At 36.9% G+C, this 13,389-nt stretch overlaps 1 non-coding gene across 1 annotated transcript; it reads left to right on the top strand.

The window, feature by feature from the left end:
* Positions 1-7,578: 7,578 nt before the first annotated feature.
* Positions 7,579-7,685, top strand: LOC139894732 (small nucleolar RNA R71). The gene has a single exon (XR_011775217.1). It is a non-coding gene; the product is annotated as a small nucleolar RNA R71 (small nucleolar RNA).
* The last annotated feature ends 5,704 nt before the right edge of the window (positions 7,686-13,389 follow it).

Below are 13,389 nucleotides of genomic sequence, written 5' to 3'. Positions count from 1 at the left end.
CAGGTCACCGTGTAGGATGCTCCTACAAGGTTTTCACTGCCTGTAAGCCTCTGGAATTCGATGGGACTGAAGGACCAGTCGGACTGAAAGGTTGGACCGAGAAGGTCGAATCTGTGTTTGCTATAAGCAAATGTGCTGAAGAAGAAAAGGTAAAGTACGCCATGCATACCTTCACAGGTACTGCGTTAACATGCGACCTACCTCGAACAGGTGGGACAAGATGCTGCTTACGCACTACCATGGTCAGCATTCAAACAATTGATGAATGAGCAGTACCATCCCAGAAACGAAGTCAATAAGCTCAAAACAGAGCTTAGAGCAAGGATTTGATATCACCACATATGAACGATGATTCACTGAGTTGTGTTTATTGTGTCCAAAAGTGTTCGAAGATGAAGAAGAGCAGATCGATGCGTTTGTAAAGGGGCTACTAGAGGGAATTTAGGAGGATGTGAGTGCGAGCGCGCCTACTTCAATGCAAAAGGCAAGCCGAATGGCTCACAAACTTATAAACCAGATCAAGGGAAGGATTAAAGAGCAGGCGACCGAGGAGGCCAAAATGAAGCAAGTCAAGAAGAAGTTGGAAGAAAACAGTGACAAGAGTCACTAACACAACAACAGTAACTATCGCATCAACAATCAACATCAAAATCACAACCACATTCGCACCATTTTTCGCAATAACAAATGCAACAAAAACCATCCCAACAACAACAATTATAACAATCATCCCAACAACAATAACAACCGTAACAACAACAATCCCTATAACGACAAGAAGCAGAAACAGCCATGCCAAAGGTGTGAAGAGTACCATCTGAATGAGTTCTGCACGACATTTTGCACCAAGTGTAAAAGAAATGGTCATGGCATGGCGAAGTGTGAGGTCTACGGACCGAAGAATAACAAAATTAAAGGAACAAATAATGTCGGAACAAATAATGCCGCCGTAGTTTGTTATGGATGTGGAAAATCGGGCCACATTATTAGAAATTGCTCAAACCAAGGGAATACTAATGGGCAAGGCCGCGGAAGAGTTTTCAATATTAATGCGGCAGAAGCGCAGGAAGACCCGGAGCTTGTTACGGGTACGTTTCTTATTGACAATAAATCTGCTTATGTTTTATTTGATTCGGGTGCGGATAGAAGCTATATGAGTAGAGATTTTTGTGCTAAATTAAGTAGTCCATTGACGCCTATGAATAATAAATTTTTACTCAAATTAGCAAACGGTAAATTAATTTCACCATATAAAATATGTCGAAATCAGGAAATTAAACTGGTTAGCGAAACGTTTAAGATTGATTTGATACCAGTAGAGTTAGGGAGTTTTGATGTGATAACTGGCATGGACTGGTTGAAAAAGGATAGAGCAGAGATCGTATGTTACAAAAATGCAATTCGCATTGTACGAGAAAAAGGAAAACCCTTAATGGTGTACGGAGAAAAGAGCAACGCGAAGCTAAATTTTATTAGTAATTTGAAAGCGTAAAAGCTAATAAGAAAAGGTTGCTATGCTGTTCTAGCACATGTCGAGAAAGTACAAACCAAAGAGAAGAACATCAATGATGTTCCCGTCGCAAAAGAATTTCCCGATGTATTTCCGAAAGAATTACCTGGACTACCTCCACATCGATCTGTTGAATTTCAAATAGATCTTATACCCGGAGCTGCACCAATAGCTCGTACGCTATATAGACTCGCACCCAGTGAAATGAAAGAGTTACCAAGCCAATTACAAGAACTTTTGGAGCATGGTTTCATTTGACCAAGCACATCACCGTGGGGAGCTCCTGTTTTGTTTGTCAAAAAGAAAGATGGTACATTCAGGTTATGTATCGACTACAGATAGTTGAACAAACTTACCATCAAGAACCGTTATCCACTACCGAGAATCGACGACTTATTTGACCAATTACAAGGTTCTTCAGTTTATTCGAAGATCGATTTACGTTCCGGGTATCATCAAATGCGGGTGAAGGAGGATGATATTCCAATGACTACTTTTACGACGCGTTACAGTCATTATGATTTTATGGTTATGCCGTTTGGACTGACTAACGCACCAGCTGTGTTCATGGACCTCATGAACCGCGTGTGTGGAACATATATTGATAAGTTTGTCATTGTCTTCATCGATGACATACTTATTTACTCAAAGAATGATCAAGAGCACGAAGAACATTTGAGAAAAGTGCTAGAGTTGTTGAGGAAAGAAAAACTGTACGCTAAGTTTTCAGAGTGTGCATTTTGGTTAGAAGAAGTTCAATTCCTCGGTCATATAGTGAACAAAGAAGGTATTCAGGTTGATCCGGCAAAAATTGAAACCGTTGAAAAGTGGAAAACCCCAAAAACTCCGAAGCATATACGCCAATTTTTAGGATTGGCTGGTTACTACAAAAGATTCATCCAAGATTTTTCCAAAATAGCAAAACCCTTGACTGCATTGACGAATAAAGGGAAGAAATTTGAATGGAAGGATGAACAAGAGAAAGCGTTTCGGTTATTGAAGAAAAAGCTAACTACGGCACCTATATTGTCATTGCCTGAAGGGAATAATGATTTTGTGATATATTGTGACGCCTCAAAGCAAGGCCTCGTTTGTGTATTAATGCAACGAACGAAGGTAATTGCCTATACGTCTAGACAAATGAAGATTCACGAGCAAAATTATATGACTCACGATTTGGAATTGGGCGCTGTTGTTTTTGCATTAAAGATTTGGAGGCACTACTTATATGGGGTCAAAAGTATTATATATACCGACCACAAAAGTCTCCAACATATATTTGATCAGAAATAGCTGAACATGAGGCAGCGTAGGTGGATTGAATTGTTGAATGATTACGATCTTGAGATTCGTTACCACCCGGGAAAGGCGAATGTGGTAGCCGACGCTTTGAGTAGAAAGGACAGAGAACCTATGCGGGTAAAAGCTATGAATATAATTATTCATACTAACCTTACTACTCAAATAAAGGAGGCATAACAGGGAGTTTTAAAAGACAGAAAATTGAAGATGAAATACCCAAAGGATCGGAGAAACATATTAATATTCGGGAAGACAGAACTAGATATAGGGCTGAAAGAATTTGGGTACCAAAGTTTAGAGGTGTGAGAGAAATGATACTTAGTGAAGCACATAAAAACAGATACTCAATACATCCCGGAGCGGGAAAGATGTACCGAGATGTCAAGAAACATTTTTGGTGACCGGGTATGAAAGCCGATATTGCTACATACGTAGGAGAATGTTTGACGTGTTCTAAGGTAAAAGCTGAACATCAGAAACCATCAGGTCTACTTCAACAACCTGAAATCTCGGAATGGAAATGGGAAAACATTATCATGGATTTCATTACTAAATTGCCAAGGACTGCAAGTGGTTATGATACTATTTGGGTAATAGTCGATCGTCTCACCAAATCAGTGCACTTTCTACCAATGCGAGAAGATGATAAAATGGAAAAGTTAGCACGACTATACTTGAAGGAAGTCGTCTCCAGACACAGAATACCAATCTCTATTATCTCTGATAGGGACGGTAGATTTTTTTCAAGGTTTTGGCAAACGTTACAACAAGCATTGGGAACTTGTCTAGATATGAGTACTGCCTATCATCCACAAACCAATGAACAGAGTGAAAGAACGATACAGACTCTTGAAGACATGCTACGAGCATGTGTTAATGATTTTGGAAACAGTTGGGACCGACATCTACCGTTAATAGAATTTTTCTACAACAACAGTTACCACACGAGTATTGAGATGGCACCATTTGAGGCACTGTAGTGACCCGAACTTTTCCATGTTTATATATTAAATGAAAAAAAATTTTATGATTAAATGTTTCCAACATGTTAAGCAATCAAACTTGTTAAGACTTGATTAATTGAAATGAGTTTATGTAGACAATTGACCACCCCATTTGCCTGATGATTCACGAACGTCATAACTTGTGATGATTATATAATCATTTTATTTTTTATGATGTAAGTTTTTATTTTATATATATATATATATATATATATATATATAAGAAGAAATACAATTAAATCAAAGATGTACAAGTAAAACACTATTTGCTACAGTAAAACACTATTTGCTACAGTAAATTTTCACTTTGCTACAGTAAAATACTATTTACTGCAGTAAAATACTATTTACTACAGTAAAATACTATTTACTAGTATTCAATCCGTATTTGTACTCGTACAATACCCAGCCTCTAGACGTATATACTATTGGTATATACAATCAATGATCAGCTCTTTAGCAGCCTTAATGAGTCATCAAACATGTGAGAACCATCATTTGGCAACTATCATGAATGATTACACTAAAAATCAAACTAATGGAGCCTATATCTTGACTCCATATTCAGGTTTTCTTTCACCCACCACAAACACATTTTCATTCCAACTTTTCCGCATCAAACACATCTCTCTCAAATTCTCTCTTGATGTTCTAAGTGTTCTTCATCATCTTCATCAGAATCTACATCAATCTAGCTCATAAATCCATACATAAACCAACTTATAAAACAACAACTCAGGAACACATCAAGAACACTTTCAAGTTTACTAGCTTACTTCCAACCTTGCAAATATTATCCAATCTCAAGAAATCTTTGTTATTTATAGTAAGTTATCTTTCTAATTCAAAGTAATACTCATATTCAAACTTTGATTCAATTTCTATAACTATAACAATCTTAATTCGAGTAGTAAACTCACTTGAACTTGTTTTCGTGTCATGATTCTACTTTAAGAACTTTCAAGCCATCCAAGATCCTTTGAAGCTCTAGATCATTTCTTATCATTTCCAGTAGGTTTCCCTACTATACTTGAGGTAGCAATGATGTCCATAATATCATTCGATTCATATATATAACTATCTTATTCGAAGATTTAAACTTGTAATCACTAGAACATAGTTTAGTTAATTCTAAACTTGTTCGCAAATAAAGTAAATCCTTCTAACTTAACTTTTAAAATCAACTAAACACATTTTCTATATCTATATGATATGTAACTTAATAATTTAAATCCTGGAAACACGAAGAACGCCGTAAAACCAGACATACGCCGTTGTAGTAAAACTGGGGGCTGTTTTGGGTTAGATAATTAAAAACTATGATAAACTTTGATTTAAAAGTTGTTCTTATGAGAAAATGATATTTTATATGAACATGAAACTATATCAAAAAATCATGGTTAAACTCAAAGTGGAAGTATGTTTTTCAAAATGATCATCAAGATGTCGTTCTTTCGACGAAAATGACTATCTCTTTCAAAAATGACTTGTAACTTATATTTCCAACTATAAACCTATACTTTTCTGTTTATATTATTAATATTTGGTTCAATATGAAACCATAGCAATTGGATTCACTCAAAACGGATTTAAAACGAAGAAGTTATGGGTAAAATAAAATAGGATACTTTTGCTTGTTTTAGCTACGTGAAACTTTGTAACAAATCTATACTAACCATAACTTAACTAACTTATATTGTATTATACATGTATTCTAACATATATTATGTAATCTTGATAGACCATAAACACGTATACAATGTTTTGTCATATCATATCGACGTCATCTATATATATTATTTGGAATAACCATAGACACTCTATATGCGGTAATGATCGAGTTAGCTATACAGGGTTGAGGTTGATTCAAAATAATATATATACTTTGAGTTGTGATTGAGTCTGAGACTTGTATACACTGGGTCGTGGATTGATTCGAGATAATATATATTGATTTATTTCTGTACTACTAACTGTGGACAATTAATTATGGACTACTAACGTTGGACTGTTAACTTAACAAACTTAAATCGTTAAAACGTAATAAAATATGGTATGAATATATTTCGATCATACTTTGATATATATGTATATATTTGTTATAGGTTCGTGAATTGACCCGTGGCCAAGTCTAATTCTTGACGAATTGATAATCTGTGAAAGTGAGTTATAGTCCCACTTTTAAAACAAATTTTTTTGGGATGAGAATACATGCAGTTTTATAAATGTTTTACAAAATAGACACAAGTACGTGAAACTACATTCTATGGTTGAATTATTAAACCGAATATGCCCCTTTTTAGTCTGGTAATCTAAGAATTAGGGAACACACACCCTAATTGACTCGAATCCTAAAGATAGATCTATTTGGCCCAACAAACCCCATCCAAAGTACCGGATGGTTTAGTACTTCAAATTTATCATGTTCGAAGGGAGTCCCGGAATGATGGGGATATTCTATATGCATCTTGTTAAGGTCGGTACCAGGTGTTCACCATATGAATTATTTTTATCTCTATGCAGTTTGCAAAATGCCTGATATGAGATGGATGTTTATGAAAAGTGAAATCTTGTGGTCTATTATTACAAATTGATATACATATAGGCTAAACCTATAACTCACCAACATTTTTGTTGACATTTTAAGCATGTTTATTCTCAGGTGATTATTAAGAGCTTTCGCTGTTGCATGCCAAATTAAGGACAAGATTCGGAGTCAGCATGCTTGTATGATAATGTTTAAAGAAAAACTGCATTCGAAAAATAAATTGTTGTAATATATTATCGTAACCCATTATGAAATGGTCGTATGTAAATGTTGTACTTTAGATTACCATTATTTGGTAATCTACTCTATATCTTTTAAACCTTTATCGATACAGTAAAGGTTATGGTTTGTTTTAAAAATCGAATGCCGTCTTTGAAAAATGTCTCATATAGAGGTCAAAACCTCGCAACGAAACCAATTAATATGAAACGTTTATAATCAATATGAATGGGACATTTCAGAGGTGGTTGAGTAGGTTGTTGGTTTTGGTTTTGATTGTAACCTTGGTTATTTTGGTTTTGGTTATAACCTTGTTTTTGCTGATAGCTTTGATTTCCTTGATTGTTGTGACTTTGGTTGTTATAGGGTTGGTTGCTGTAAGGTTGTTGGTTTTGGTTTGGTTATAGTTTGTGTTGTAGCCTTGGTTTCGGTTTTGGTTTGTAAATTCGGGTGATGGGTTGTTTTGGGTTTTAAAAGAGACTTGTCTTTGGTTTGCGTTGAAGTAGCCTTAGTTTCCTTGGTAAGAGTAGTTGCCTTGGCTTGATGAACCGCCTCTTTCGTAATTTTGATTACTCACATAGTTGACATGTGCATCCGAATTCATTGGGATGTCTTCCAAATCGATATGATTGCATTGGTTGATTTGAGGACAATTCTTTGTAAGGTAAGGTCCATCGCACCTTTCACACCCTACTTGCATCGTAACAATGGATTGTTGTAACTTTTTCAACTCCTTCCCGTATGATTGAAATTGGTTATTCAAACTAGCAAGCGTGATTTAACCATTGTCACTCTCCACTTGAGCTACACTCTTCCATGGCATATCCCTAGGTGAAGGATTCCACTCATAAGTGTGAATTGAGATGTCTTCTAATAAGGTTTCAGCCGTATTTGGTGACTTATACATGAACACACCTCCCGTGGAGGCATCAAGAACTTGTCTTGTGAATAAATTCGCACCTCAATAGAAAGTGTTGATGTACTCTCTTTTAGTTAACCCGTGTGGTGGACACGATCTTAACATTTTCTTAAAACGTATCCATGCATCATATAAAGATTCATCACTTCGTTGAGCGAATGCATTGATCTCCATTCTAAGTTTCTCCGCCTTCGATGGTGGAAAGAAGTGATTGATAAAAGTGTAGGTGTAACCAACCTTGCATCCCACATCGGTGTATCATTTGGATCTACTTGTTGTTCTTGATTAACGAGTGGTGGGTTATTGGGATCACCCCCATCGAATGGATTTTCTTCTTGTTGAAGTGGTTGACCGTTGCCATCCATCTCTTCAATACAAAATGGTAATACTTCAAAATTCTTTCTTAAAACCCTTTCTTCCCTTCATTTATAAACCCCGTGAATGTGCCTCTCCGGATCGAAAAATAGATGTTCAAACTCTTGATCCTTTAGGATCTCCTTTCCATACACCGTAGTACCTAACCTTTGATCACAACACAAACACAACACAAACAAAACACGGGTTTCACCAAACACAATAATATTATAAAACAAAATAAAGTAAGTTTTGCAAGGATAAATCCTTACAAAGGATCGAACATTTAAAAGCTTAACTCAAAGATACAACTAGCTAACCGCTCCCCAGCAGTGGCGCCAAAAAGTTTGATGAGCTTGTTAAAAACATGCTTATTTGCTTTCTTTTAGATATATAATTGAATTAAACGTAGACTTGACTATGTAACAAACTCTCGAGAAACAATGACTCGGTAGTTGTAATTAGTTTTACGTTTAAGATTCATCCCAAGAGAGCGGTAATTGCTAGTTGAATCGATGAAAACTCAGGATCATCCTAAGATTTGTTTGGTTGGGGGGGGGGGGGGGGTTGTATTTTGAAACGTTTAAGAAAACTATTGTAAACTTAACTAACAGCAAGAAATGATGAAGTAACTATCAATAACAAAAACATGCACACTTGTTATTGATAGCAAAGGATCTCTTAGCTAATTCTAGTAAAAAAAATCACAATCATCAACTCATAGATTCATCCAAACACAATAATAAACATAAATATGAACAATCCTTAGCTTACAAGCTTCATAATCAAGTGTACATAATAGAATCTAGCCAAGCATGGCTAGAACAATCACAATACAAGTAATAATAGTAGAATCAAACATCATTAGGCAATAATAAAGATAAGATTGTACCAAACTATGAAAATTACAATTTGAGCTAGATGAAGAAGATGAAGACGGTGAAAATCTTAATTATCAAGCTATCAAACCCTAATTACCTCAGCCACCAGCTACGTAATGATGTGTGTTAAGATCTATATGAGAGAAAACCCCATCATTTTCTATTTATACTCATTTAAAATTCTGCCCAGAAACCCAGGTGGAACACCATTCCACTATGTGGAACGTCATTCCTTTGCCCGTAAAAGTGGAACGTCGTTTTGAATTATAGGAACGTCGTTCCCAAATCTACCTCTAGATGCTCAAATGTTCTGTTTCCATTTCCTTTGTAATGGGACATCGTTCTTGGCTTAGAACACCCTTTTTCTCCAGGTGGAACTTTGTTCCTGGAATTGGAATGTCGTTCTGGCATATGGAACGTCGTTCTTGGGGCAGTTTCAACACTTAGCAGTTTTCTTGATCTTTTTTGAACACTTCGGTCAATTTTCCACCAATTTCATACTTAGAACTGCAACCATGCCTAGAACGCGACTTTACCCATTTTTTAAACTTTTAAAGCACAATGGACATAAAAACCAAGTAAAACGAGGGAGATATTGCGTGAGAAACGTAGTGTAAATGAGCAATATCAAGGGTTGACTATATGAATCAAAAAGAAGAAATTGCATACATTAGTCAACAAAACAACAATCAATTTCAAGGTAGAGCTCAGTTCAACAGAACCTTCAACAGTCCATATAATCCTCAAGGGCAACAAGGTTCTAGGTTTCTGATATGCTGCCTACGATATGGTCGAAACGGACAGTTTTATTCGTGCGGTGTCATTAGGTCGCATGACGTCTGATTCATTTGATCAAGGTAGCACACAGTTGTTTTGTTTATTTATATTATGCGGGGGCCTAAATTTACTTTTACTTTCTAAGGTGTAGAAGGTGTAAGTTAACCTAGTGTCGTGTTTTTGAAAGGATTAACGAATTGAAAATCTAGTGGATAATTATCTTTTAGTTAAATTATCTAGATAAAGGATAGTAGTTGGTTTAAGCTAAAAGTGCTAAGTGCAGAAGAGTAAATAAGTGGGAGGATATCCGGAGTATGCAGATCAGGAAAATGTTGACCAAGATATCAGTGTTGGGTTAGGAAAAGCTAATTATGCTTATGTTAAGACTATGCTTGGAATGATGTAGATCTGTTTGGATGAGCCAATTACACAGACCTACTTGTCTCTGAACTCTCGAAATTCTCTTTGAGCAGTTAGAAGTATGTCACTTGGTTGTATAATTGAAAGGTAGCTATACCTTGGAGGTTATCCTCAATAAAGTACTAGGTTATTAGTGAGTTGAGCTCTAATCCTAACCCTCATTATCAGTTTAGTTAACTGAATAACAACGTGCCGTGTTGATTGAACTCTGATCACAAACGGAAGGAGTCCGTCAGTTTAAGTTGGCAAAAAATTAAATGAAAACTAACAACCATTCCATCATACTAATGAGATCATAACAATTCAAACATTATACAGCATTACAGTTGATATACTGAAAGTAAAGCAGATAGAAACCTACTAAATACCTAAACAGTTGATGTGACTAAGTCCTAAGGCAACAATCAAACAAGAACATGCAATAGGCTTGGGTCACACAGTGAAGGCACTAACTAGATCTTAACAGCTCCTAAGAAGTCTCTTTGGAACAGTTAATAGGCATATTGGGTCATTCATGTCTCAATTCCTAAGTTCCGTGTCCTAAAAGCGCATTAAATGCCTCTCGGAAACTCCGGCCATACCGAGTTCATAGAATCTTCAGATACAGTATAACCAGGGGTCCTAATCTTATGAAGTAGCTAATTTCATATAGGTGGACAAGTCCTGATCACAACCTAGGTTGGTCAATCCTTAAGATGCTAGCATACAAATCTATCAGACTTCCTAGTTCAATATTATGACAGTAATCGTACTAAATAAACATAATTACGCTAACCCAAACTTCTATCATGGCAACATATAGATTAATTAAGCTATCATGGTAATATCAGAACACATTATTAAACATAAAAAGTAAGAACACATGTTTAATACAAAAGACAAGCATTTCGAATAAAAACCTGAAAAGGCCGAAGAAATCTGCCCGAGATCGCAGAGACTCGCCGGGGTATCCTTCGGAAAATAAAAGCTAAGCTAACTACTAAAACTAACTAAAAGCTTGAAAATATAAAGTGAATTACAAATTGAGTGTGTGTTGAAATGGATGGAGAAAGCCCTTTAAATAGGCTTGGATTTTGCCTGCAAACGGCTGGCTGGCCGTTTGGCAAGCCGTTTGGCAGGCCGTTTGCAGGGGCCGTTTTCCAGACCAAGCCGTTTGTTGAGGGTGTGTGGCAGGCCGTTGTGAGCCAGGCAGGCCATTTGGCAAGCCGTTTGGTCTGCCTGGTCAGCTGATTTTCACTGGATCGTAACTTGATTTATTGTCTTTCACCATTTTCGCTCTAGAATCTTTGTTTTAGCTCCATTTTACTTGATTCTTTTTGCATCACCTTCGTAGTTACTTAATTTACAAAATCAACCGAAAAGGCGAAGTTTGAATCTTTATTGTTCTAGGGCTTAATATTGGGAATAAAAATGTGACTTTTTGGCCGATATCAGTTTCAACTAGGTTCAAGCGGGGGTTTTCAACAACAAGCTTCGGGTTATTTACAAAAACCCCAAGCCGAGGAAAAGAAGTCCAACTTAGAGGTTATGATGGAGAAGATAGTGTTATCTCAATCTCAGCTAGTTACTACTGTCACTCAAACCAATGAGAAGAACGAGCAAATGTTTAGGAACCAACAGGCCGCGATTCAAAAATTGGAAAAACAAATAGGTTAGATTGCAAATCAACGAAATGAAAGAAACCGGGGGAGTTACCTAGCAACACGGATACTAAACCAAAGAATTGGCACGTTAATGCTATCACCACTCGGAGTGGTTTAGCTTATGATCCACCGAAGATGCCTAAGAAAGATGATTTACAGGTTCCGTTAGATAAGGATAGTGAACCAGTTATTGTTAGTGAACCGGAAGGAAAGTGAAACTGTTGCTGCTAAACTGGTAGTCAAAGCTTATCAACCACCGCTCCCATTCTCGAGAAAGTAAAGATTGGAAAAGTTAGAGGTCGAGAAGTCCAAATTTATGGACTTGATTAAAAAAGTTAATATAAATTTGCCTTTTGTTGATGTTATTGCAGGTATGCCAAAGTATGCAAGATTTTTGAAGGATTTGCTCACAAATCTGAAGAACGTGTCTTCCGTGAAGTTGAACGCCACATGCTCAGCGGTGGTGGAAAACAAGCTTCCCGAGAAGATTGAGGATCTTGGAAGTTTCACCATTCCTTGTTTACTTGGTAACTTAGGTTGTATGAGAGCATTGGCGGATTTCGGGGCTAGCATCAATTTGATGCCTTATTCTATTTATCTTAAGCTAGAACCCGGGAAGTTAAAACCCACACGTATGGCTATTCAGCTAGCTAACCGCTCTATTAAATTTCCACGTGTAATAATAGAGAACATGCTAGTAAGGATCGGGACATTGGTTTTCCCGGCCGATTTTGTGGTTTTGAATATGGAAGTGGATGAAAGGATTCCACTTATTTTGGGTCAGCCATTTTTAAATACTGTTAGTTGTATCTTTGATGTTTTGGCCAACAGTTGACCCTTAGGATATATGACTTGAGTGCAACATTCTCAATTGACCATGCTTTGAAATACCCCGACTATACTAATGATACATGTTATTTTATTAACATTGTAGATGTGCATTCTGAGTTTTTGCAGGATTTTTCAGAACTACAGGGGTCAGGAGAGTGCTCATTGGTTGAAATTGATGAGGAGTTGCAGGTTGAAGCGGTGGATATTTTGACCACCTTGATGGAAAATGACTATGAACCGACTGAGGAAGAGTTCTAGGAACTCAACCGTGATACTGATTACTGGAGAAAGTCTTCCATTGAAGAACCTCTCGTTTTGGAATTGAAGCCACTTCCAGATCTTCTGGAATATGCTTACTTGCCGGAGGAATCTAAGCTCCCAGTAATTATATCTTCTTCTCTCTCGACAGGTCAAAAATCTGAGCTTGTCACCATGCTAAAGGCCCATAAACTGGCCATTGCATGGAAAATTCAGGACATCAAGGATATTAGTCCCTCATACTGCACCCATAAAATCCTAATGGAGGATAACTCCAAACCTGTGGTGCAACAACAAAGGAGGTTGAACCCTCACATGCAGGATGTCGTGAAGAAAGAGATCATTAAGTTGCTCGATGCAGGTCTTATTTACCCGATTTCTGACAGTCCTTGGATAAGCCCGGTATATTGCGTGCTTAAGAAAGATGGTATGACTGTTACCACAAATGATAAAAACAAGCTAATTTCCATACGGACTGTCACGGGGTGGCGTGTTTGTATCGACTATCAAAAGTTGAACAACACTACACGAAAAGACCACTTTTCGCTTCCTTTCATGGATCAAATGCTAGAGAGGTTAGCGAGTAACAGCTTCTATTGTTTTTTTTATGGTTTTTGGTCTATTTCCAAATTCCTAACTCACCCGAGGACCAAGAGAAAATCACTTTCACGTGTCCTTATGGCACGTTTTCATACCGTCGCATGCCCTTTGGCCTTTGTAATG

This window comes from Rutidosis leptorrhynchoides, chromosome 2 (genome assembly GCF_046630445.1).
Source record: "Rutidosis leptorrhynchoides isolate AG116_Rl617_1_P2 chromosome 2, CSIRO_AGI_Rlap_v1, whole genome shotgun sequence".
Taxonomy (NCBI): Eukaryota; Viridiplantae; Streptophyta; class Magnoliopsida; order Asterales; family Asteraceae; genus Rutidosis; species Rutidosis leptorrhynchoides.
The sequence above is the reverse complement of the archived record's forward strand: the minus strand, read 5'-3'. Positions and strand labels throughout refer to the sequence as shown.